The sequence below is a fragment of the Zootoca vivipara genome, chromosome 16 (genome assembly GCF_965207765.1).
Source record: "Zootoca vivipara chromosome 16, rZooViv2.hap1.1, whole genome shotgun sequence".
Classification (NCBI taxonomy): domain Eukaryota; kingdom Metazoa; phylum Chordata; class Lepidosauria; order Squamata; family Lacertidae; genus Zootoca; species Zootoca vivipara.
In genome coordinates, this window is record NC_142599.1 from 26881135 (window position 1) to 26905885 (window position 24751).

At 47.9% G+C, this 24751-nt stretch overlaps 2 long non-coding RNA genes across 2 annotated transcripts; one reads left to right on the forward strand and one right to left on the reverse strand.

The window, feature by feature from the left end:
• On the forward strand, positions 1–24743 carry LOC148683125 (uncharacterized). Its single transcript, XR_015947445.1, has 2 exons — positions 1–4274; positions 24153–24743. It is a non-coding gene; the product is annotated as an uncharacterized LOC148683125 (long non-coding RNA).
• On the reverse strand, positions 19473–20895 carry LOC148683126 (uncharacterized). The gene is made up of 2 exons (XR_015947402.1): positions 20601–20895; positions 19473–19653 (listed from the first exon to the last, which is right to left on the reverse strand). It is a non-coding gene; the product is annotated as an uncharacterized LOC148683126 (long non-coding RNA).
• Positions 24744–24751: the final 8 nt, after the last annotated feature.

The following is a 24751-nucleotide window of genomic DNA, read 5'->3' on the forward strand; positions in this document are numbered from 1 at the left end:
TTCCCTTCTCTCGTTTTTTAACAACTTGCTGCAATAAATTCTGTGGCTGCTTCTGGAATCTGGGCCTGGGTCCAGAGTTCTTTGATAGGGCTGTTGAGGGAAGTTCAATGTGTGTGAGTGTGTAAAAAGAAAAACCTCAACAACCCCTAAAATCCGGGGATGGTGGAGTTAGAACCCAAGGCCCTCTCCTCCATTCCATTTCTTTGCGCTGATCCGACAGCCATCGGGGCTTCAAGATGGACCCCAGCTGTGGGGAAGGGGAGGGAGCCTTGGCCTCCGGCCAGGACATCTGGCATCCATTTTTCCTCTGCTGAACCGCAGCCCCACCCAAGCGCCGTTCTTGTGTGTGAGAGATCAGGCTCTCTCGGCAGTGACTCATCCAGGCACAAGATTTTTGGAGAAGGGCAGAGCATGTGAGCTGCTCTCTTCCCCAATCCCCCCACCCCACCCCGCTTGCTTCCTCGCAAGGCCCTGGGCGGCTGCAACTCTGCAATTCTCCAATTCTGCTCTTCCTCGGGTCAGCGCCAGCCAATTGCAGCTCCCAGCTGCCCAGAGCTGTGTGGAGGCTTCAGGCCCTCCAGTATTTGGAGAAGTTATGAGCATGCGCAGAGTTCCCATCATCACTGAGCAAATTGCCCTGCTCCCTCCCAACGTCTAGGGTCCATTAAGTTTCACTGCACGTTCAACCAAAGAGCTTACGAAGCAGAGAGCGGAAGTGACCACCCCTCCCCTCCTGTTTGCCGCCAGCAATGTAAGACTCAAAGGTATACTGCACCTGGAAGTGGAGGCTCCCGTCGGCTAATATGCTTTGGAAGACTCTCCCCTCCTTGAATCTGCCCAATCAATCCTAAGCCACATCATGTGGCGGTGAGTTCCAAAGGTTTTTATTCCCATTAACCACTTCAGGTGTTTGTGTTTTTTTTAGATGATATAGTGGTATACAAATCATTTTATAAATAAATAAGTTAAATGGCACGTCCCATAAAGTAGTACGTCCTGTGTCCTGTCACAATAAACGGTTGCCACCTCTTTTTCTGGCTCAGACGACCCCTCTGCCTTTTTAACTAATGTTAAGCCAGGGAAGAGGCTTCCCCATCGTGCCTGGAAAAGCTTCACCCACTACGAGATTCCAGTAATCCAAACCTCCGCTAGCAACTTGCTCTCTCAACCCGGACAAGGGGAAGATTTATTTAGCTCTGCCAGGGCTTTGAAATAAGATTATTTACAACTCCTTCCCTATTGGAAGAGGGGGGTGGGGTGGAAGGCAGCACCCGGGCGGAGGGAGGCTGAGTTCAGTTTATGGGGAGCGAAGGCTAGGGTCTGGCATAGATTCCTGCAGGCATCTGGCTTTGAGCAGCAGAAGAGGAATGCAGGCCTGGAATACAAGCCCCGCTGAGTGTGTGTGTTTTCCTTGGGAAGTGGCGAAGGCTCCGGCCAGAGAGCTTGGACAAAGGGCAGCCAGAGGAGAGGAAGAGAAAGCGCAGCTTTGAATCTGCTCCTCGGCACTCAGGGCCCCTCTGCTTCTTGACCCAACCCTCTCCAGCTCAGAGAAGTCTCGTGGTGAGAAGCCACGCTAGTCCCTAAACTGAAAACTGCTGTGGTTTGGTGGCGGTCAGGTCCCCCCTCGCTGCCACAGGTACATTCACACCTCAGAAGATGGTGGGCTCTTCTTCCTTGGAAGTTTTCCAGCAGAGGTTTGGGGGTCACCTGCCAGGGGTTCTTAGGCTGTGATTCCTGCATGACGGGGTTGGACTACATGACCCTTGGGGACCCCTTCCACCTCTGCAATTCTGTAATCCTATATGAAGGCCTTGAGTGCCTTTTCTCAGCCTCAGTTATCCGCCTCTGAAATGGGAACCAAAATAGCTCAAAGGACAGTGAAGACCGGGAGTGAAAATAAGACTCTTCCTTTGCAAAGGACACCACCTGCTTTATTTCTTCGCAAAGTCAGATATTTTTCCTTTACTCTTCTCCATTGCAAAACCTTTTTTTTTAAAAAAAAAAATCATGATTAAAAACAACAGCAAGCAACTAAGAACAAGTGCAAATGAAAAACAGGAACATCAGATTGAAAACAGCGGCAGAAAAGGATGTTACTTTGACATCTCAAAATCTTGCCTAAGCTGGAAAGTTGGCAACGCAGAAGGTGAATGGAGAAGGGGATGAGTGAAGTCTCACTTCACAGCTGAAGTGCCAGTTTGTACAAGACCCTTATTCCTCCTTTGAAGTTGCTATGTGTCTAACTCCCCTGTTCTTTGCTGGAACGTAGCCTCGTTGGTGGTGGCCCCTGGAAGGCTCCTGCTGCTCAGAAGGGAAAGGTTCCCCATCCCTGGGCTGGAGAGATGTTTCCCTCTCTTGTAAATCAGGGGCCATCCAAGCACATTGATTGGGCAGAAGCCTCAGGAAAGACAAAAGGAAGTTCTTAACAACGTCAGAAGAACTCCGAGGGATCAGGCCAGTGGCCCATTGTGTCCAGCATCCTGTTCTCAGTGGCCAACCAAATACCTTTGGGAAACCCACAAGCAGGACCTGAGCACAAGAGCCATCTCCCTGCCTGAGGCTTCTAGCAACTGGTATTCAGAAGCCTCTAACTGTGGCGGATGAGTAGAGAACACAGCGACTAATAGGCTTTGAATTTGTCTAATCTTCTTTTAAAGCCATCCAAGCTGGTGGCCACCCCTGCCTCCTGAGGGAGGGAGTTCCATAGTTTAACTGTGCACCGTGTGGGGGGAAAATACGAGAGGAGAAAAACTTTTATCTGTCCACTGTCTCCAGGCCAGGCATAATTTTACAAACTTCTATCCTGCCCGCTCTTCCTCCGCTTTCCTCTAAAACCGGTCCCAAATACAGCAAGCTTTCTTCATACATCTTGTGGGAGGGAGTTCCACGGTTTAATTATGTGCTGCATGGAGAAGGACTTCCCTGAACGTTCCAGCCTTCCATTTTATTGGATGCACCTGAGTGCATAAGAGTGTGTTTCGAGAGAGGGACAAAAGCTCCCTGACCTCTGGGGAAGTGGCAGCTTATGGCACCTCCCCAGGGCACCTCCCAGCCTCGCCCAAGCCTTTTGTTTAACAACAATGCCTGTGTTTTAACGGGCATCTTTGCCAGGCAGTTACAAGCTGCTGCTTCCATCTCCCTTGGTGCCTCCTCCCTTGCAAACTTCTCTCTCCCCCCCCCCTCTGCCAGCCCCCAGTCTTGGCACTATTGGCAGGCCTTTATTTCCCCAGTTGATGAGAAGCATCCAGTTCAAACCAGCCAGCTGAACAGTGGCAGTGAGGAAGGAGCCAGCCCCCAGAAGGCAGTGGTCAGGACTCTGTGGTTCATCTCTGCCCATCTGAAATGCGAATTTCATTTGCGATTGCCACACTCTGCTTCCTGCTGTTGTGCCCTGTACGGCATGTGCAATAGGAAAGGTGTATGTTTGCTTTCCCCTCCCCTTGCCTCTGTCGCAAGCTGGATGGAGTGGTGCCCGTCTGGCCATTGCTGGTTCCCCCTCTTCTCTGCCTGTGAGTAGAAGAAGATAAGGTTGTAAGAAGAGTCTGCTGGATCCGGCCAGTGGCCCATCTAGTCCAGCATCCTGTTCTCACATGGGAAACCTGCAAAGAGAACCTGAGCACAAGAGCCTTCTCCCATCCTCTGGTTTCCAGAAACTGGTATTCAGAAGCATTGCTGCCTCCAACCGTGGAGACAGAGCAGAGCCATAGAACCACAGAATCATAGAGTTGTAGAGTTGGAAGGGACCACGAGGATCATCTAGTCCAACCCCCTGCAATGCAGGAATCTTTTGCCCAACGTGGGGCTTGAATCCATGACCCTGAGATTAAAAGCCTCATGCTCTACTGACTTTAGCCATTGAAAGCGTTACCCTCCCTCCATGAATATGTCCAATCCTCTTTTAAAGCCATCCCAGTTAATGGCCATCACTGCCTCCAGTGGCAGGTAGTTCCATAGTTTTAACTATGCCCTCCATGAAGAAGGACTAGCTTTTATGTCTCCTGGATCCTCCAGCAAATTGACTTCTGCGATAGCTTCTGCTGCAGCGTCTTAAAGATGGCCTTGTTAAAATGCTTCAAGGAGTTGAAGGTGAAGGAGAGAGAGGCATTGGCCATAACAGCTAAGGGGTTGCGGATCCATGTTCCTCTTGAGCGGTGTGGCTGTCCAGGGTCACAGGAAGTTAAAGACCCATTGCAGGACAGAAGAGGAGCTTTTCAGCCCCGATACGTCTGCCTCTTCACCCTTTGTGCTGAGAGGAGCCAACTGAGTGAACCGAGGTGAGTTGTCCACAGAGGATAGACTCCTAGGGTCACTCTGGAGAACGTCCCCAGGGAGAACCCCGAGAGAGAGTTGTTCTGTCTGCTCCAAAGCTAAGCGTTTAGGAACACTCCAAACACAATACACTTCAGTTTCAACACAGGGGTGTGCATTAGCTCTGTTGCGGACAATGGAGCTTGAAGCAGGACACAACTTAAGTGACTCCGGAAGAAGATCTCGGAGTGCTCCAAATCATTTCCCCGTCCGCATGCACAGAAAAACAGCAGATCTAGCAGAAAGGCAACACGCAAGGTTGTTGCAATGCATCCCCAATTATTATTGTTGTATAATAAGATGGTTGTGTAATCTTAGGCGGTTGTGTAATCTTAGAAGGGGGTGTGTCTGTGAGGGGGCATGGCAGCGACTGTCATGAAGGGACCCTGAATTTGTCAGTACGGTTTCTTGAGCAGCACATTTCTGAGGATAAGCAACAGGGGTGAGATGACTCGCTTGTGAGCTAGCTGCATTTGGAAACAGGATGCAAGGTTATTCATAGTACGCAGTAGGGATGTTCGTTTATTTATTCCAAGAAATTTATACGTTGCTTGGTTGTAAAAACGAAGAAACAACATCTCAATGTGAATTTATGAAGAGAAAAGATAATAAAAAAACAGTTAAAATATTTAAAATATTTTTTAAAAAAATCAGCAATAAAGTAAAAACAGTTGGAAACAAGTTTTGGCATTCTTGTTAACTAAACAGAACCTCCATATTCAAAGGCATTCTACCTCTCTGTAATAGATGCTGGGAACAGGCAAAACAGGGAAAGAGTGTCATTTTCATGGCCTCCTTTAGTGACTTTATATACCAGAACTGGGGAACCTGTGGTCAGGAATGAAGGGAATTGTAGGGCAAACACTTTGACTACTCCTGGATTTACGCTGGAATGAGCATATTAAACCCAAACGGGATTCTGATCTGATCTATGCACGCAGGCATCGCCCCCATCCCTCCCTGCAACAGCTCAGAATCGCGGTTGCCAATTTTTTCCCTTGACAAAGCTCCTGTGCTTTCTAATGTAGAAATGTAGCTTCTTTCTGGGGAGATCCGCCTGTAATGGTAGTGAGGGGAACCACACCTGTTGGCTTCTGCCTGTTTCAGCCTTCCCCCCCCCCCCAAAAAAAATGCCTTCCCTTTCAGCCCCTTCCTCTTAACTATTTAATACAGGGGTCCCCAAACTAAGGCCCGGGGGCCGGATGCGGCCCAATCGCCTTCTAAATCTGGCCCGCGGATGGTCCAGGAATCAGTATGTTTTTACATGAGTAGAATGTGCCCTTTTATTTAAAACGCATCTCTGGGTTATTTGTGGGGCCTGCCTGGTGTTTTTACATGCGTAGAATGTGTGCTTTTATTTAAAATGCATCTCTGGGTTATTTGTGGGACATAGGAATTCGTTCATATTTTTTTTCAAAATATAGTCCGGCCCCCAAAAGGTGTAAGAGACAGTGGACCGGCCCCCTGCTGAAAAAGTTTGCTGACCCCTGATTTAATATCTCTTCCCATCTGGGCAACGAGAGTGAGGACCATCCCCTCTCAGCTCTTGTGACCATCTAACTCACGTGTCCTTTCACGAGACCGCCAAATTGTTTAGCTGCTCCTGGACCTTTTACCAGCAGCCTGGCAGACGGGAAAGGAAGCGGTGCAGCTTTTCCAAGCACAGGGAATTCACCCGCTTCACCCTGCTGCTACAGGCTGCTAAAAGCGCAGGAGCAGAACGAGTAAAAAAAGAGAGAGAGCTGGCAACCAGGAGGTGGAAAATGAGGCACCTGGAGCCCCACCAACTCCAAAATTTGGAGTCTCCAAATCTCCCTTGGCGATCTCTTCCGTGGGTGAAGACCCAGAGGCTGTTTTTGTCGCTCTCGCTCTCTACCCATGTGGCCACCTCTCTGCCTAATGACAGGGTTGGTATCTCTCCACCCACGCCACTCTCTTGTTCGGATCTCACCGACCTCATCCTGCAGGACTGGGCTGCTCGGCCAAGCGAGCTGAACACCTGCCTTGGCTCACCTGTAAAACCTTTGAGAGGTGGGTGGAGCTGGGATGGGACAGGGGAGCAGGTGGCCAGGTGCAGGAGGGGGGGGTGTAGAAAACTCCTCCAGTTGCTAATTTTAGCCTGGCAGCATTTATCCACTGGAAAATGGGTCTCACCGGGGAAGATATTTCTTACTGACACATGAAGGCCTGAAAATCAGCCCTGCTAGAGAAAAAAAGACCGTATAAACTTAGAACCTCTGGAGGTTAAAAAAAAGAAAAGGACAAATTTCCTTCTGTCTTGGTGTGGTTTTATTGTTTATGTTAATAATGCAGAACATAATCTGTCTCCCCGCCACCCATAAATGGTTGTGGATAATACAATAAAATAGGGACACATGCAGAGCTTCACAAATTAAGGTTTGCTGGAAATGCAGCTCAAACCACCACCACCCCAATAATAAGGGCTTATCCATGTTAATGGCGTTTTCAATTTTATAGAATTATATTCTCTACTACTACACCCAAAGGCAGAAATGTATTGTTGGGGGTTTGTGGGGTCAGTTTGGATGATGCCCTGAGTGCCTTCCCAATCCCGGGGTCCCGTACGCAGGGAGGGTTCGAATCTGATAGAGGAGATTTGCTGAACTAAGTCAGACAAGTTTCTTAGGAAGACAGTGGGCTTAACTGGCCACTTAAGTGTCCTCATCATCAGCATCCCATAAGAATGACGAGGTTGCAAGAGATGCAGCTAAGTGATGGTGCCCTCCAAGCCTGTACATGGGTCTCCTCCACCCACCCAACCCATCTAGCTGCTAGGGAGGAGAACAACAGCCAGTGTGGTGAATGTGATCTGGAAAAGCAGGCTGGAAGCTGGAGACACAGAGACCTGTTTGCTCTGTGCTGGATCCAAAGCTGTGACTGAAGGAGAAGCAAGATCTGTTGGTGTGTTGACGCTGTGACCCCCTCCGTCCTATGCTCAGGTTGTAAAGGTAAAGGGACCCCTGACCATTAGGTCCAGTCGTGACCGACTCTGGGTTTGCGGCGCTCATCTCGTGTTATTGTCTAAGGGAGCTGGCATACAGCTTCCAGGTCATGTGGCCAGCATGACAAAGCCGCTTCTGGCGAACCAGAGCAGCACACGGAAACGCCGTTTACCTTCCCGCTGGAGTGGTACCTATTTATCTACTTGCACTTTGACGTGCTTTCGAACTGCTAGGTTGGCAGGAGCAGGGACCGAGCAATGGGAGCTCACCCTGTCGCAGGGATTCGAACCATCGACCTTCTGATTGGCAAGCCCTAGGCTCTGTGGTTTAACCCACAGCGCCACCCGTGTCCCATATGCTCAGGTTGTAAAGATGTGTAAATAAAACCATATATCCTAAAGACACCACAATCTCCACTGACCCTCATTCCAAGGAAACCAAGCCCCGGAACTCCTGGAGTCTCTCGCCACTCAGAAATTGGGGTGGCATGATGTAACAGTATTATTATTATTATTATTATTATTATTATTATTATTATTATTATTATTTGTTGTTGTTGTTTAGTCGTTTAGTCGTGTCCGACTCTTCGTGACCCCATGGACCATAGCACGCCAGGCACTCCTGTCTTGCACTGCCTCCCACAGTTTGGTCAAACTCATGTTGGTAGCTTCGAGAACGCTGTCCAACCATCTCGTCCTCTGTCGTCCCCGTCTCCTTGTGCCCTCAATCTTTCCCAACATCAGGGTCTTTTCCAAGGATTCTTCTCTTCTCATGAGGTGGCCAAAGTATTGGAGCCTCAGCTTCACGATCTGTCCTTCTTCCAGTGAGCACTCAGGGCTGATTTCCTTCAGAATGGATAGGTTTGATCTTCTTGCAGTCCATGGGACTCTCAAGAGTCTCCTCCAGCACCATAATTCAAAAGCATTATTATTATTATTATTATTATTATTATTATTATTATTATTATTATTATTATACCGGCCTATACCCAGGGGTGTCAGGGCAGTTCACAGAATTAAATCAAAATGTAAAATCACAAAATACATAATCAAAATAAAAACCGCAACCCAATAACCCCTTCTTGACCCTTTCCCTCTTTTGCTTCATACCTGTTTTCTGTGATTTTGTTAACAGACCTGTTAAGATTTTAATTAAGAATCAATAAAGTAAAGAAAATGGATCTCTTGGCATTATGTCCTGTGCGGAGGCAAGTGTCAGTAGGTGGAACAAAGCAACAGCAAAACGAACCGGTTGCTTACAAACCGGCTTGAGAGCCAAGAGAAGAATTTGGGGTGCTCACTTCCCAAAGCGTCCCCTGCAAATTGAGTGATTGAGTTCCTAATCTAGATCTGAAAAGGGGAAAAGGAAGGAAGCCTAAGTGACCCCCCCCCTGGATGGAACAGCCACCCCAGCAGGACTTTGTAGCTCAGGCTTGGACAGATGTTCAAACGGGCTTGATTTTCTCGCAGAAACAATTCCGCTTTGAAAACCACCCTGCTGCCACTACCCACAACCCCCCCCTCTAAAATGCAGAACTAGTTATTGCGGTGTCTAAATAAAACCGTTGGACACGCTGCGGGTGAGTCACTCCCTGCCACAGGATTGTTTTCATGGAAGGAGAAGATCTTCCAGTTAGGGAAGTGACTGGGCTGGACATCCTTCAGCCCTTGAGAGGAGCAAGGGTTTGGCAACTTAGCCGCTTTGGTTGGTGGTCTTGCCTCTAACAAGGGATAAAGGGCCTCCCTACCACTTTGGGACCCTTTCTGCCGCATTTAGTGGTTTGCCTCTCTCTCTCTCCCCACCTCCCCACTCCTAATGTTACAAAACAGCTTTCCAGATTGCAGGAATGCAGGTAGGGGCAATTGGGCTATGGAGATGAGCTTTGCAAGAGGAAGGCTGTTCTGTGCAGGCAGGCTCTGGAAGCTGAAGCAGGGTGTTCATTGGGCGAGATCTGAATCCCTTTGGGCAACCGGTGCTCCTGGCAAGAGCCGCTCCGCAGGTTTCCTTGTGATGAAATAAGCTGTGCAAGATGTTACTTGCAGGTGGAATAGAATTTACAGAGCCCACAAAACATGCAACCAGGTGAGCCTTGCATCTGTCACAGTTCAGCATTTCACATATCAAGAAGCAAGTCTCTTAAAAAAAAAAAAAGAACTTGTTTAGAGGCTGAAAAGGCAAGATAGCTCAGTGCCCGGCCTGATACTTGTGATATTTTTGGGCCAGGAAGTGGTTTAATGCATGAAGGATCTTTTCATGGGGGTGGCGGGTGGCACTTTCGAGTCTCTGGGTTCCGTCTGGCAAAATCTTTGAGAGATTCCCGCAGCCTGAAGTTGGGAAAGGGAAATTGCACCCGGCTGCTCTCTCCAAAATGGCGCAAAGATCTGCGCTATGCTCAGAGGCACTCTTTTATAATATGGTAATTTACCTTGCATCACCCTCAGGGGGAGATCTGTCTAATTTATGCCCCTGCTTGGAACCTGCTTGCAGAGCATTGAAAAACTGGGCTCAGTGGAAATGTACAGTACTATTTATTGCAAATATGTTAAAACTGTTTGTTAGATAGCATGGCGATGATGCACGCAATAGCAGCAAAATAGCAAAGCAATGATCAAAAACAAAGAAATGCAGTCAAAAACAACTTTTAACTGAAGCCGTGAAACACACAAGGGCAGAATGCATGACTGGACTGCCCAAAGAGAAGAAACATTTTGTCCTGGCACTGAAAAGATCACGAAGTTGCTGCCATGGGGAGCCAGGACAGAAAAGCTTTATTCCCCTGATTCCCGTGATTCTTGCATGGCAGGAGGCTGGACTAGATGACCCTGTGGGTCCCTTCCAACTCTACAATTCTATGATTCATTGACATGTTGCACATGCAAGGCACTTGAGAGGTGGAAAGGCTGGGATTTTAGTAAGAACATAAGAAGACCCTGCAGGATCAGGCCTGTGGCCCATCTAGTCCAGCATCCTGTTCTCACAGTGGCCAGCCAGATGGCCAAATGGGAAATTAGCAAGCAGGATCCAAGCACAAGAGCCCTCTCCCCTCCTGTGGCATCCGGTAACTGGTGTTTGGAAACATATCTGCCTCTGACTGTGGAGGCAAGAGCAGAGCCATCCTGGCTAGTAGCTATTGGCCACCCGTACCCTGCATGGATTTATCTCAACCTCTTTTAAAGCCATCCAAGCTGCTGGCTGTCAATGCCTCCTGTGGCAGTGAGTTCCATAGTTAACTCTGCTCTGTATGAAGAAGGACATTTTTAAAATCTTTTTTTTTATTTTCCATGAAAAGAAAGAAAACTACAAGAAGTACAAAAAGAAAGAAAATACAAAAAAGAAAGAAAACGATAAAAAAGAAAGCAATCTAAATTAAATAGAAATGATATAAACACAAGAATACATCTGTGTGACTTCCCTCCATCCTAATTCGACATTTTTTATATAATATCATCTTATTGTCATTGCGTCTTATACATAATGATTCGTCCCAGCCTAAAATAAGTAACTCCAGTTAAACCTTTGCATACTTAGTCTGTGCATATCAGCATATTGTCCCTAAAAGGTAAAGGGATCCCTGACCATTAGGTCCAGTCGTGACCAACTCTGGGGTTGCGGCGTTCATCTTGCGTTATTGGCCGAGGGAGCCGGCGTACAGCTTCCAGGTCATGTGGCCAGCATGACAAAGCCGCTTCTGGCGAACCAGAGCAGCACACGGAAACGCCGTTTACCTTCCCGCTTGGAGCGGTACCTATTTATCTACTTGCACTTTGACGTGCTTTCGAACTGCTAGGTGGGCAGGAGCTGGGACCGAACAACGGGAGCTCACCCCGCCGCGGGGATTCAAACCGCTGACCTTCTGATAGGCAAGCCCTAGTCTCAGTGGTTTAACCCACAGTGCCTTCCGCGTCCCATATTGTCCCTAGCCTAGACCAGTGTTTTTTCAAAGCATTGCCACTCCTGCCTGAGTTTCTAATTTGTCTGGTATCTTATGGTAGCCGTTAATTTAGCTAAATCTGTAAATTCACATAGCTTGATTATCCCAATCTTGTTTAGTGGAGATACTATCTCCTTTCCAATTTATTGCGATTACTAATCTGGCTACAGCTGTGGCGTACAGAAATAGCTTTTTCTTGTGGAACATTTTAAAAATCTGTCCTGGCTCTTCCAATATTCATCATCGTGGAATGTCCATGAGAGAACTGTACATAAACTTCAGTCGTGTTATCTCTTTCTTGCCTTGATGCATTTTTATCAGAAAGACAGTGCCTCTGAGCATGTGCAGGGCGCCTTGCTCTCCTCTCTGAGTCACCCCAGGCGGTTCCCATATGTCTGAGGGCAGAGGACATGCATTCCGTGCGAGTTTGAAGCCTGACGCATCTCTCTCTTCAGAAACGAAAAAAATTATTAGGCAACCTTACGGTGGGAATTCCTGAGGCTGTGCCTAAGCATGGGTGGCTCAGAGCTTTTGCTGCTGCAACGGGGAACGGTTGATGAAGCTGGTGACTCTGCAAGGCTCGCATCCGGACCAGCAGTGAGTCACGGAGGCCGCCCCGCCTGCCTGGGCACATTATTGCTATTATATCTGGATTCTTTGTCTTCCGTCGCCACGGCAACAGAACTCGCTAGGAAGGATGTTGCGGAAGCCGGCTCTGCAAATACCCCCCCCACCCCCCTGCGCGCCGTCCTGCTGGGGTTGCCATGTTCTGAAAAGCAAACGGGTCTTACTCATCGTGGCTTCCCCTTTCGGGCTTCCTCCAAAATGTTACGCTTTGGTTGCTGGGGCAACAGACCACGCATGAATCAGTCACTGCGGACCCACGTCTACAGGGCCCAGGCTTAGACGAATAAACCCCTGTGGCTCTTTGCCTTTTGGGGGGCCCACGGGCTGTTTGATGAAAACTGCAGACCCCCTCCCTCTGAAACCCATCCATGGGCCCCCTCTCAAGAACCCCTGATATTAGCCCGATAGTAAAGTAATGAGATCCCACTCTGTTAATTAATGGTTGCCATCTGGGACCCAGGTGGCGCTGTGGGCTGAACCACTGAGCCTAGGGCTTGCTGATCAGAAGGTCGGTGGTTCGAATCCCTGTGACGGGGTGAGCTCCCGTTGCTCAGTCCCAGCTCCTGCCAACCTAGCAATTCGAAAGCACATCAAAATGCAAGTAGATAATTAGGAACCGCTACAGCGGGAAGGTAAACGGCGTTTCCATGTGCTGCTCTGGTTTGCCAGAAGCGGCTTTGTCATGCTGGCCACATGAACTGGAAGCTATACGCCGGCTCCCTCGGCCAATAATGCGAGATGCGCGCGCAACCCCAGAGTCGGTCACAACTGGACCTAATGGTCAGGGGTCCCTTTACCTTTACCTTTATCTGTTCGCCTCATGAGGCAATGGAGTTGGGTGAAGTCAAACCATGACATTAGCAGCACCAAAGTGCCCTCCCCACGGCACAAGCCGGGGCAGTGTGGATGGAGGTCCTGGGCTGCACCATCCCTGCCGGCCTCATAGATGTGGTCCAAAGGAAAGCAGAGCAATGCTTTTGGTACCAGCTTGGCTGCAGGAGTTGCCGCGAGAAGGCGTTCAAAGCACCATCCAACTGTCTTAAGAGACTGCAATCTGGATTTCTGTGGGGTTTACGCCTTAGCCTTTTCTTCTCCCGAAGATATCCTGCATGCAATGCCGGATTTACGTATAAGCTAAACGAGCTATAGCTTAGGGCCCCACTCTCTTTGGATCATGATGTGTCCCTCACCAGAGGCACTACCCCTCCTCTAACACCTCCAAACTCTGTTAACAACTAATAATATATATCCTCTGTAAAAGTGCTTTAAAATGCTTTGAGTGCCTCATATATATATTATCTCATTAATCCTTACAACGTCCCTGTAAGGTAGGCCAGCAAAAGCCCTGCTGCCACGCCAGAACAATGGCCCAGAGCAGGCAAACTGCGGCCCTCCAGATGTTTTGGCCCACAACTCCCATGATCCCTAGCTAACAGGACAAGTGGTCAGGGAAGATGGGAATTGTAGTCCTCCAAAACATCTGGTGGACCCAGTTTGGGGATGCCTGGCCCAGAGCATCAGAGGTAGGGCAACTGCGCTGCATGCAGAAGGTCCCGGGTTCAATCACCAGCAGCATATTCAGGCAGGTCCGGGGAAGAAGACTCCCTGCCTGAAACCCCGGAGACTCGCTGCCAGTCAGTGTAGACAATACTGGGCTAGGTGAAGTGATGGTTTGGCTCTGTATAAAGCAGCCTCCTATGTCCCTAAGTCAGCATCCGGCAGAAGCAGCTGGCAGAACTGGGGAGGCCTCTCCCCGCTGAGACCCTGAAGCCCAGAGTCCAAACTTCCCTAAGCAGACTGTTTGCCTGTTTACTTCCAGTTTTCCTCTGCTTGCGGATTTCCTAATATGACCAAGACCCTCTGAACCTCCTCTGTCATCCAAAGGGAAACACCACTTGGTTGCCGCGCTGCTGCTGTGCTTGAGCCCGGGGGGTAAAATGGAGACAATCCATTTGTCGCTGATCTTCTGGCTAGCTATGGCTCCCCCACCTGCCACACCTTTCTCTCTCTCCCCCCCCCCCACTCCCTCCAAGCTGTACACACTGGAAAGGAGAGGGAAGCCCTTGCCGGACATAAGCTGCTGAAAGCCAGGGGGTGAGGCATTTCCGGCCTCGCATGATTTCACCAGTGGAGCCACATCTGGAGTAGATCGGGGGCTGTGTTGCTACAGCAATGTGATCCCTCTCACATTCGGGAGCCTCTTAGCAGATTCCTGCCCCTGCCTGCCTTCTCCAATCTAGCAGCAATGTAGAGCCTAGCTCTGCTCTGGCTGTCCAAAGGGGGGGAACCATAACATTTCTCCAGCCTCCACCCCACCCCACTGCATCTGCTTCTCCAGCTGCCACTACTCAGCACAGACTGCTGGTGGCGCTGTTCAGCTGGGGACTTTGGGGCAGATGTCTGGCATTCCTCAGAAAATTGGGACATTCTATTCCACATCAGTAAAATGTCCCTGTTTTCTGAGGAATGTTGCAGGGTGGGCGGCCCCACGCAGAAGAATGGCAAGGAGGTGCCCCCCTCCCCACAGTGCAACAGGGGCCAGGGCCTGTTTTGAAACAAGCCAAGTCATTAAAAAGACCAGAGTCCAAACTTCTCCTAACTGCACCACAACCAGAGATGTCCCCCCTTTTAAACGGCGTTTTCTTCCTCTTTCTGCCTTTTTGCATCTCTGCAAAATGATGGAGGCATGGGGTGCAGTTTTCTTAAAATAAAGAATAATATTTATACCCCACCCATCTGGCTGGGTTTCTCCAGCCACTCCGGGCAGCTCTCAACACACATAAAAACATAACAAAACATCGAACATTAAAACCTTCCAGATAATCGGCTGCCTTCAGATGTCTTCTAAAAGTTGTAGAGTTATTTATCTCCTTGACATCTGATGGGAAGGCCCTCTGTCTGCTTCCCTGTAACTTCAATTCTCACATTGAGGGAACTTTGAATTGTGCTCAGAAACGTACTGGGAGCCCGTGCAGGTCTTTCGGGACCGGTGTTATATGGTCCCAGCGGCTGCTCCCAGTCACCGGTCTAGCTGCCTCATTCTGGATTAGTTGTAGTTTCCAAGTCACTTACGCGTTTAAGAGAGACATTTTTAAAAGGCTAGATTTGCAGAGGTTTGCTTTTTATTTTATTGCCTATGTCAATAAGGAAGAACGTGGCCTGTCACCACCCTCCGCTTATCAATGGATTTGGTTGATTCAATAATATATGACATTATTCCTCTTCAAGATTCATCCCGCCCGTGACAGCAATGGGTTTTATTCTAGGTTTAAAAGTATACTCAGACTTCTGCTTTTATTGTACCAGCCCGACGTGTTATTGTTGTTAGTCCGGTGATGTATTTTGAGTTGCTGTTCTTGCTTTATATTGTAAAAATAAAATAAAAAAAACAACCCAGATCAGCAGCAGAATGCAGAAAAGCAGCTTAGGCTAGGAAGGAGGCAGTTTCATGTGTTCTGTGGATCCAGTTCCCAGCATGGCCAATGGTCAGGGATGATGGGAGTTGTAGTTCCAAGCACGTGAAACTCTGTGCCCCCTTCTCAGGTTGGCAGAGGTTACTTCAGCCTTTTTCCTCTACCCCCTGGAATCCCAACAACCCCCTTGGATGTGCCCTTTAGGGTAGCCTACTTTTCTGCCAATCCCATGTGGTCGAGGGCAGGCCTGCATGGGCAGCGGCGCCTAGTGGTGTGGGTCTTTCCCAGCCAATCAGCCACAGCTTGGTGGTAGCAAGGGTGTTGCTGGAGCAGCATTTCTCATAGAGTTGGAAGAGACCACAAGGGCCATCCAGTCCAACCCCCTGACAAGCAGGAAACACCATCAAAGCATTCTTGACATATGCCTGTCAAGCCTCTGCTTAAAGACCTCCAAAGAAGGAGACTCCACCACACTCCTTGGTAGCAAATTCCACTGCCGAACAGCTCTTACTGTCAGGAAGTTCTTCCTAATGTTTAGGTGGAATCTTAGTGAGTCATCACCCAACGCAATCGGCCACACCCTGGGCTTGCTCTGGGGGGCACCTTTCCCAACCGGGTGCCCTCAAGATGTTTCGGGTTGCCGTGGCCAGCTGGGGCTAAGGAGAGTTGTAGTCTAGATCAGTGGCTCCCAAAGTTTTTCGGGCCAGCACCCCCTTGGTTCCATAAACCCCAACAATGTAAAAAGGCAACATTCAGAATAGTGGTTTCCACAAGCCACTACGGAATAAAACACAATAGAATTCGAAACATTACCAATTCAGTGCACCTTTATTCAAAATCCAATTAAAACTATTTAGTTTAATTAATTCAACAAAATTGTTGAGCTTTATCCAGTGATAGCAGCTTTCCTAAGTCTGATGTCGTTGACACCTCCAGTGCCCCCCCCCGCCTTTTAGCACAGCCCTGGGTAATCCCCCGATGCTAGGAGGCAGTACCACCCATGTGGGGAAGCACATGGAGGCGACCAGGATCATAGAATTCTAGAGCTGGAAGGGACCATGAGGGTCATCTAGTCCAACCCCCTGCAATGCAAGAATATTTTTGCCTAACATGGGGCTCGAACCGACAAGCCTGAGATTAAGGTTCTCCTACTCTATTGATTGGCTTAGTATTAGTTTTGACATAGTCCCTCCCCCCGCCCTTCCTTTGCAGCTGTGTGACATTGCAGGGGGTTGGGCTAGATGACCCTTTGGATCCCTTCCAATTCTATGATTCTATGATTCTGTGCCTTCTGAAAGGCAGCTGCCACATTTGGTTTTATCCAAAAGGCACCCAAGAGCCAATGATTCCCACCGCCGGCCATGCAAACTCTCTGGTGGGTAGCGCTCACCAGTCCGACCCTCTTTCCCTCTTTCCGCCTCAGTTCATCTGTCTGTAAAATGGGCATAAACAGGAGGAAGGAGGTAAGGCTCAACAACTGCTGCTGTGCAAGACGCTCTCTGCTAACATCCCTTGCAAGCTAGCCACGGGAACTCCTGGCCCACAAAGGTGCAAACAAGCCCATGGGGCTCAGGTGTATTTGTGAAATCCGGAAGGAAGGACAGTTTTCAAATGTATGGAAGTTCCATAATGACCAGGAGTGAGGGCCCAACTAAACATTAATAAGAACTTACTGAGCGTAAGAGCCATCCCTGAAAATGATGTATCGTTGGTATCTAACACCAAGTAAAATTGCTAAAATGTACAAAACAAGTTCTAATCTGTGTAGGAAATGTAAAGAGAAAGCGGGAACTTTTTATCACATGTGGTGGACATGTACATTGGTAAAGGCTTTCTGGGAAATGATATATAATGAGCTAAAGAAAATGTTTAAAAATACATTTGTTAAAAAACCAGAAGCCTTTTTACTAAGTATTATAGGTGAAGAGTTTCTGAAAGAAGATAAAAGACATCTTATGTACGCAACAATGGCAGCGAGAATGCTACTACGGTAGCCCAGAGATGGAAGGAAGGAGAAATACCAACAAAAGAAGAATGGCAGATGAAATTGATGGAATTTGTGGAAATGGCGGAACTGACGGGGAAGATTCGAAACCAGGAAGATCAAGTATTTTCTAAAGACTGGAGTAAATTTGTAACTTATATAAAAGACCACTGTAAGCAGTTAAAATATTTGGCAGGGATGTAAAGACTTGTAATGTGGAATTGTTTTAATGGTAATTATGGGTATATAATAACTAGATAGGGACCCAGGTGGCGCTGTGGGTTAAACCACAGAGCCTAGGGCTTGCTGATCAGAAGGTCAGCGGTTCGAATCCCTGCGATGGGGTGAACTCCCGTTGCTCGGTCCCAGCTCCTGCTGCCAACCTAGCAGTTCGAAAGCACGTCAAAATGCAAGTAGATAAATAGGAACGGCTACAGCGGGAAGGTAAACGGCATTTCCGTGTGCTGCTCTGGTTCGCCAGAATTGGCTTTGTCATGCTGGCCACATGACCTGGAAGCTATATGCCGGCTCCCTCGGCCAATAATGCGAGATGAGCGCGCAACCCCAGAGTCGGTCACGACTGGACCTAATGGTCAGGGGTCCCTTTACCTTTACCTTTAATAACTAGATAAGGGTAAAAGATGCGGTAAATTTAATCGTAAAGATGGAACCCCTGGAGGGAGGGAAGGAGGTCTAAGAGCTTGAAAGAACTCTGTATTTTAATGCCGGAAATCACTATGTTTTATATATAAAAAAACTTAATAAATATATATATATATATATATAAAAGAGAGAGTAGGAGCCATTCCACAACCTGGGAAGGTGGTGGAATCTCCTTCATTGGAAGTTTTTAAGCAGAGGCTGGATGCCCATCTGTCAAGGATTCTTTAGCTGGGATTCCTACATCACACAGGGTTGGAGTGGATGACCTCTGGGGGTCCCTTACAATTCTATGGACCAGGAAGTGGGTTATTTTTATTGTTATTTTGCAATTCTGATCCTAGGAGAACATGGAAAGGCCCCCTCCCGCCGCCCCGGTTTTATAACCCACCGGGCTTATTTATGAAGCGCGGAGGGGGCTATTTCTGGGGCCTGCCCGCGTGCGAATGTCCTCCTTTGTTGGAATGTGCCTGGCGTGGTGTGCAGCTGTCATGCGAGAGAGCATCGCTTTCCCTGCTAGCTCAGCCCTTTCGCAGGGCACTGCTTGCCAGGCCAAGGCCTTCTCTCTCTCTGTTTGTGTGTGTGTGTGTGTTTGGGTAGTGGAAGACTGACAGGGGCAGAGTGTGAGCTCGCCACCCTCTGCCCTGTGCACACCCCACACAAAACATTCCTGTTTGAAGGGCCTGCCAGGGAGCACCCAAAGAGAGACATCATTCTCCGCATTTCTGCTGCCCGACTCAAAATGGAGGGGCTCCCGCTCCAAGAAAAAAAAACGCTATTCGCTTGTCTCCTTCACAGCTGGCCATTTGTGACTCGCTGGAGAGGAACTGGACCCCAAAGGCCTTCCCACATCCTAAACTGCAGTCTCCCCCCCCCTTTTTGCAGTCATAAAAAGGGTCCATACGTGAGACGTTTTTCGCATACAGAGGCAATTGCCCCAGGTGGACAGGGCTCTTAAAAGGGATTCCCAGGTGGCCTGGCTTAAGCCACGGTACTCCACATGGCCAAACTTTCCTCTCCCTCTCTGTGAGAGCAGGAGAAGCAGCAGTCGGCCAGGAGGGCTTGGGATAGAGGTAGCTGATGGCGGCCCAAGCCGCTCTCCCCTGAGGTCCCGTTTCCGAGATGTCCTCATCATAACCCTTGGCCCAAGGCAGTCCAGCCCAAAATGGCTCCACATTGTGCCAAGGCGTGGGGAGTGGGGGTCCCTCAGTCAGGACCTCTTCCAGGAATGTGGGCAGCTGCCTCTGACCTGGTCCCAGGACCGGGCCTATCCATAGCTGCCAAGTTTTCGCTTTTCTCGCGAGGAAGCCTATTCAGCATACGGGAAAATCCCTGTAAAAAAGGGATAACTTGGCAGCTATGGGCCTATCTAGAGGCCGAGTCAAGCCCTGCCACTTCAAGCAGCCGAGTTCGTAGCTCGTGGAAAGGCAGCAAATGGTTCTCAATGGAGATTATTAGTGCACTTGAATTTTTATTGCCGAGGAGAGGGGAAAGTGCCTGTGGGGATTTCAGCCGAAATAATAACTTGACAGGCCTTGGGGCCAAGGATCTTGGCTTGAGGGGGCAGTTGAGAGAGAGAGAGCCACTTATCATTATCATTATTTTATTACAGTATGTTATTATTTCACCATAAGGTCCCAGGGCGAATTACAATGTTGTGATAATGCCAAGGTTGCAGGTTTGATCCCTGTATGGGACAGCTGCATATCTCTGCATTGCAGGGGGTTGGACTAGATGATCCTCAGGATCCCTTCCAACTCTACGATTCTATAATCAAAACAACATTGAAAACAATCAATAACCATAAAAAATTAGCTCTTCCGCCTCAGGCAACAAAATGTCTAGCAGCCCATTCCCTTTTGTTTCAGGAAAATGGAAAGAGAAAGTGTTTTACTGTATTTGAGAGAGAGGGATTGCTTCGTAGTGCTCAGAGTGTTGGACTAGGACCTAGGAGACAAGGGTTCAAATCTCCACTTGACTTTGAATCCCTCCTCATTTATTCCCCACAACAACATCCCCGTGAGGTAAGTGAGAGGCAGTGACTTGCCTAAGGCAACCTGTGAGCTTCATGGCAAAACAAGTTGGGATTTGAACCCTACTCTCCCAGGTCCTAGCCCCACACTCTAACCACTACACCACACTGCACATAAGCACTTAGGCATGTTGATTGAAGACGGCATAAAGCAGAACCTCGCTCACTTCCTTACTGTCCTTTTAAAGCACCCCCTCTCCGAGATTCCTTGAAACTGTTGTTTGTTAAGGGTGCTGGGAACTGTAGCGCCTGTGAGGGGTAAGCTACAGTTGCAAACATTTTTTGGTGGAAACCCATGTGTTTTAAACATATACAGTAGTATCGATGTGACCCCTGTATTCTGATAAGCCCACCCTTGCTCCTTCAACCAGGCCCTCTTTAGCTCCATCCCTCCCCATCTTTGGCCACACCCCTTCTTTAAAACGCACGTGTGCATAAAGGAATATGCCATTAGGTGCCTCTGAGCATGTTGAAAGCGCCTGCTGTTTACCGCAGAGTGATTGCAGCCTGTTAGACTAAATAAGCCATTCTGATTTTCCTCTTAAATTAAGCACTGCCCTGGATCACATTCCGAGAACAAACAGCAGTCTTTGTGGAAGATTTATAGCCTTTGGCGGGGAGTCCCATGCTGCTGCCAAACCTCCGTGCGGAAGCTCTCTGTACCTGACCATTACCGACTCACCGCCAGCCCTTGCAAAGGGCATTCTGCATGCTCTCAGAGGCACGCTCTCCTTCTTCCTGGATGTGCATCCGTCAGAGCTGTTAAGGGGAGGATGAAATGAGAGACACTCTCCATCTCTGCCGCCCTATCGTGGCCCATCTCTCCATCAGCCCAAAACCCACTGCAGCAACAACCGTCAGGGTTGCTCTGTTTTGTCCCGGTGGGAAAAGCCTCTCTGTGTGTAGGGAGGGCTGGCCATATCACATCCCTTTCGATGAGCCAGTGCCTCAGACATGCAATTACTCATGCTCATTTCGTGCAGCCTGCCAAAGCTCAGCAGCAAACTCGCTCTCTCTCCAGAGCTGCGCTGGGGCCTTCCAGAAGGTCACACACAAACACACACTGCACACAGCCAAAGGCTCCTCCTTGAAATGGCCTGCCTGTGCCAGTCTGGAGGAATATTACTATTATTATTAATAATAATAATTTTCAAGTACAAGTAAGTCCGCAACTTGTGCACATTTATTTTATTTTATTTTGTTGGAAGCCGCCCGGAGTGGCTGGGGAAACCCAGCCAGATGGGCGGGGTACAAATAATAAATTATTATTATTATTATTATTATTATTATTATTATTATTATTATTATTATTAGGCTTTACACACAATGGCGTATGTAGCAGTGGAAATCGGGCAATCTCTTTTATTGCCATTTGAATCCATCGCTTCAAGTCTGCCCCTCTGAAGCAGCAGGAAAAAAGCTCGCTCCATTGTTCACGTGGCAGCCCTTCAGATGCTAGAAGAAGGCTATCATAGTTGAAGACCATTTCCTAGTTGGTACAGCAAGGCAGAAAACGAATAACACTAATCTCTTTTCCCCAGAGAAGGAAGGGGTTTAGAGGCTCTGACTGGCTGCATGTCCCTTGGGAAGGCGAGAACATTCCTACTAGTTCTAATTTGTTAATTAGCAGCATATAATTCTATAGCTGTTTCCTCCTGTTTTTCTCTCTCCTGGTTGTCAGACTCAGCCATTTCATCTGGTGCCTCTGATCTTCATTTTACCCGGTTTGCTAATCAGATTGATAGCTGGATGTAAATGTTGTAAACAAAATCTGCTCTTTTCCCCCTGATGGGGTATCCAAGAGCTTGCATAGAGTCCCCTAAAGTGAGTTCCCTAATGGTAGGAGAAAATAACATATGCCAACCAGAGAATATTGAGAAGCAAAGCAGCTAGTAAGCCCGATCTTTATTAAACTGTTGCAACAGGGTCCCCCGCTCACTGCATGCAAGAGGGAGGAGGAACCTAGGACAATGGTGTGCAAGCCCTTATATAGACTTTTTGAAATTGCCACCCTGTAAGCTTAAGGCCACCCCCCCCCCCAATACATCATACATGCATTACAGAAGGGGCAGTCTACAGCAAAATCCTAAACCCAGGATACCTGATAATGGTCACTGATTGCATTACCTGGGCAGTCTGGATAAGATAATCTTTATTGTCATTGTCCCCTTTCGGGAACAAAGAAATTACTCTTTTGTGATGGTTAATACTTTAGTTCCCTGAATCCAGGTCACAGGCTCACTCTATTCAAACGCAGATGCACCCTTAAGACAGGATTCGTGAGCATAGAGACAATGGGGAGGCTTTCCCCATTTGCCTCCATTACTGCAGAGGAATACTTGAGGTCATTGGGAAAGTCAAATTAGCTTCAGGACTGCTTTCCTGCCCTGTTTCAGACGTGTGGTTATATACTTATGTATGTGTTTGCCTTGTAAATTTATGAACATTTAATTTATATATTTAATGCTTTCTTATAATATAACCTGGTCAAAACATCACCCTCCTGGAAGAGCTGCAGGACACAGCAAGGTAAAGTCAGTGGGAGATGGAATATCTGCTGCTGTTTTCTCTACATTTTGCAAAATGATGAGCATTTGTAGCTTAGTAGCCTCAGAAACCAGAGGCAGTGGGTGGTCTAAGAGTACAGTGGAGCCTCGGTTTACGAACACCTCGGTTTACAAATTTTCGGTTTACGAACGCCGCGGACCCGCCTGGAACGGATTAATCCACTTTCCATTACTTTCAATGGGAAAGTTCGCTTCGGTTTATGAACAGACTTCCGGAACCAATTGTGTTCATAAACCAAGGTACCACTGTAATTGAAGCTGCAACACTGATAGCACTAAGGAGAATACAGTACAGTATTAGGTTGTTAAATGCAGAGTTAAAAAAGAAAAAAAGGAGGAGCTTGTTGGAGAGGGCACTCTGTACATGATCAGGGATACTGTACCCAAGATTTGATGGATTTGCTGAGCAAACTGAAGCTGATGACAGGACTCCACATGGCACGTAGGCCGGAGACCTGACCCTATCTTGAGCTTCTAATCCATGCACGTTGCATTTTTTCTGGATGAATGTGGATCAGGGAAGCCATGCTGGAGACTAGGTCTGGAAGCTGTTATCTTGTTTAAATATACACAAGACATTGTTTGGTTTAAGCCTGCTTTGGTGGGTTTTCCTAAATTAGGGGTGAATCATAGGGTGGCACGTAACTCGCATGCTCTTCCAAAGTCACTGTGGATTTCAGTCGGCTTTAGATGTCAAGCTTGCAGTCCTCATTGCAACAATTAAGGTGAAAAGGAGCTAGGAAGCAGAGAAAGCAACACAGATCAGAAATAAGTTTCTCCAGCTGAAACCCTGCACAACCTGTGAGATGCAGTGGAATCTATGTCCAAGGAAACAAGCATTAACGAAAGGAAAGCTTGGAGACAGAGCTGCATTTGAGCTCAGCTTTTTATAAGTCTGGACTCAGCCGTGGAATGTATGAAGTAGGAAGAGTGGGTGGTCTCCAGTTAAGATCTACTTAGAGTAGATCCCCTGAAATAAATGGCACTGGTGTAGGAAGCCACTTGGGCACCCGAAGCGGCAAACATGACGCACACCTGGGGGCAGAGCGTCGCTACGTAGCGCGCATGCGCAGCGTTGCTACGTATGGCGTATGCGTCGCTATGTAGCTATGCTGCACATGCACGCTACGTAGCAGGGTGCTGCCACCGGCGTTCGCGCTGACCCCCAAAAGACGGAGCTGGGAGCGGACCGCCCCCTCCGCTCCCCCCCTTGCTACGCCCCTGATCATAGGCATTAATTTAAATGGGTCTGCTCTAAGTATGACTAACATTGGATAGAACCCTGGCTTTCTTGGTGGCTGTAGAATACATTTTCCTCTTCTTCAAGTAAACAGGTGATAAGGACTTGTGGAAAACAACACTTCCAGACAAATGTCAACTCTGGAAACACTTTTAAGGAACTTTTTAGATGGTGGCGCCCGCCCTGTGGAACGCCCTCCCATCAGATGTCAAAGAGAAAAGCAGCTACCAGATTTTTAGAAGACATCTGAAGGCAGCCCTGTTTAGGGAGGCTTTTAATGTTTAATAGATTATTTTTTATTTCATTTTTCTGTTGGAAGCCGCCCAGAGTGGCTGGGGAAACCCAGCCAGATGGGCGGAGTATAAATAATCAATTTATTTATTTATTAATTATTATTATTATTATTATTATTATTATTATTTCACAGGAAAGTTCCTTTTATTGAACCAGAACAGTTTGACCTTGTACTTTGACTGGCAGCTGCTCCCCAGGATCTCGGGCATATGTCCTTCGAGCTGAGCCTTTCACTAAAGATGCTGGGACCTTCTACATGCAAGGCATCTTCTCTGCGACTGGTACATTAGTCTTCCCCATATTTCTGGGCTCCTTCCATACTTTACTGGAGGCAAGTAAATCCCAGCCTCTCCTGAACACAATCCCATTTTTATAGAAGCAGAACTGGAAAATGGCTGAGGTGTTAAACTTGGATGCCTAGCTTCAACGATTAGGGCATGTTGCCACAGCAGAGAAATTGATAGAATTTTAATAGAAGGCGAGCAAAGGGGAAATGAGCTGGTGGACTTTCTAGCAACTTGGGATATGTCTGTGATGTATACGAAGGAAACTCAACCTGCTATAAAGGTATCAGCTGCATTCCTTAAGCTCTAGGAGAGAACATAATATGGCCTTACCTATGAGAAGAGAGATGTGGAGAGGCGGAAGGCACAATGTTACATATGTGGTGGAAGTGTAGAAAAGTAAAGGAATTTTGGGATATAATAAAGAATAAACTTAAAAATATATTTA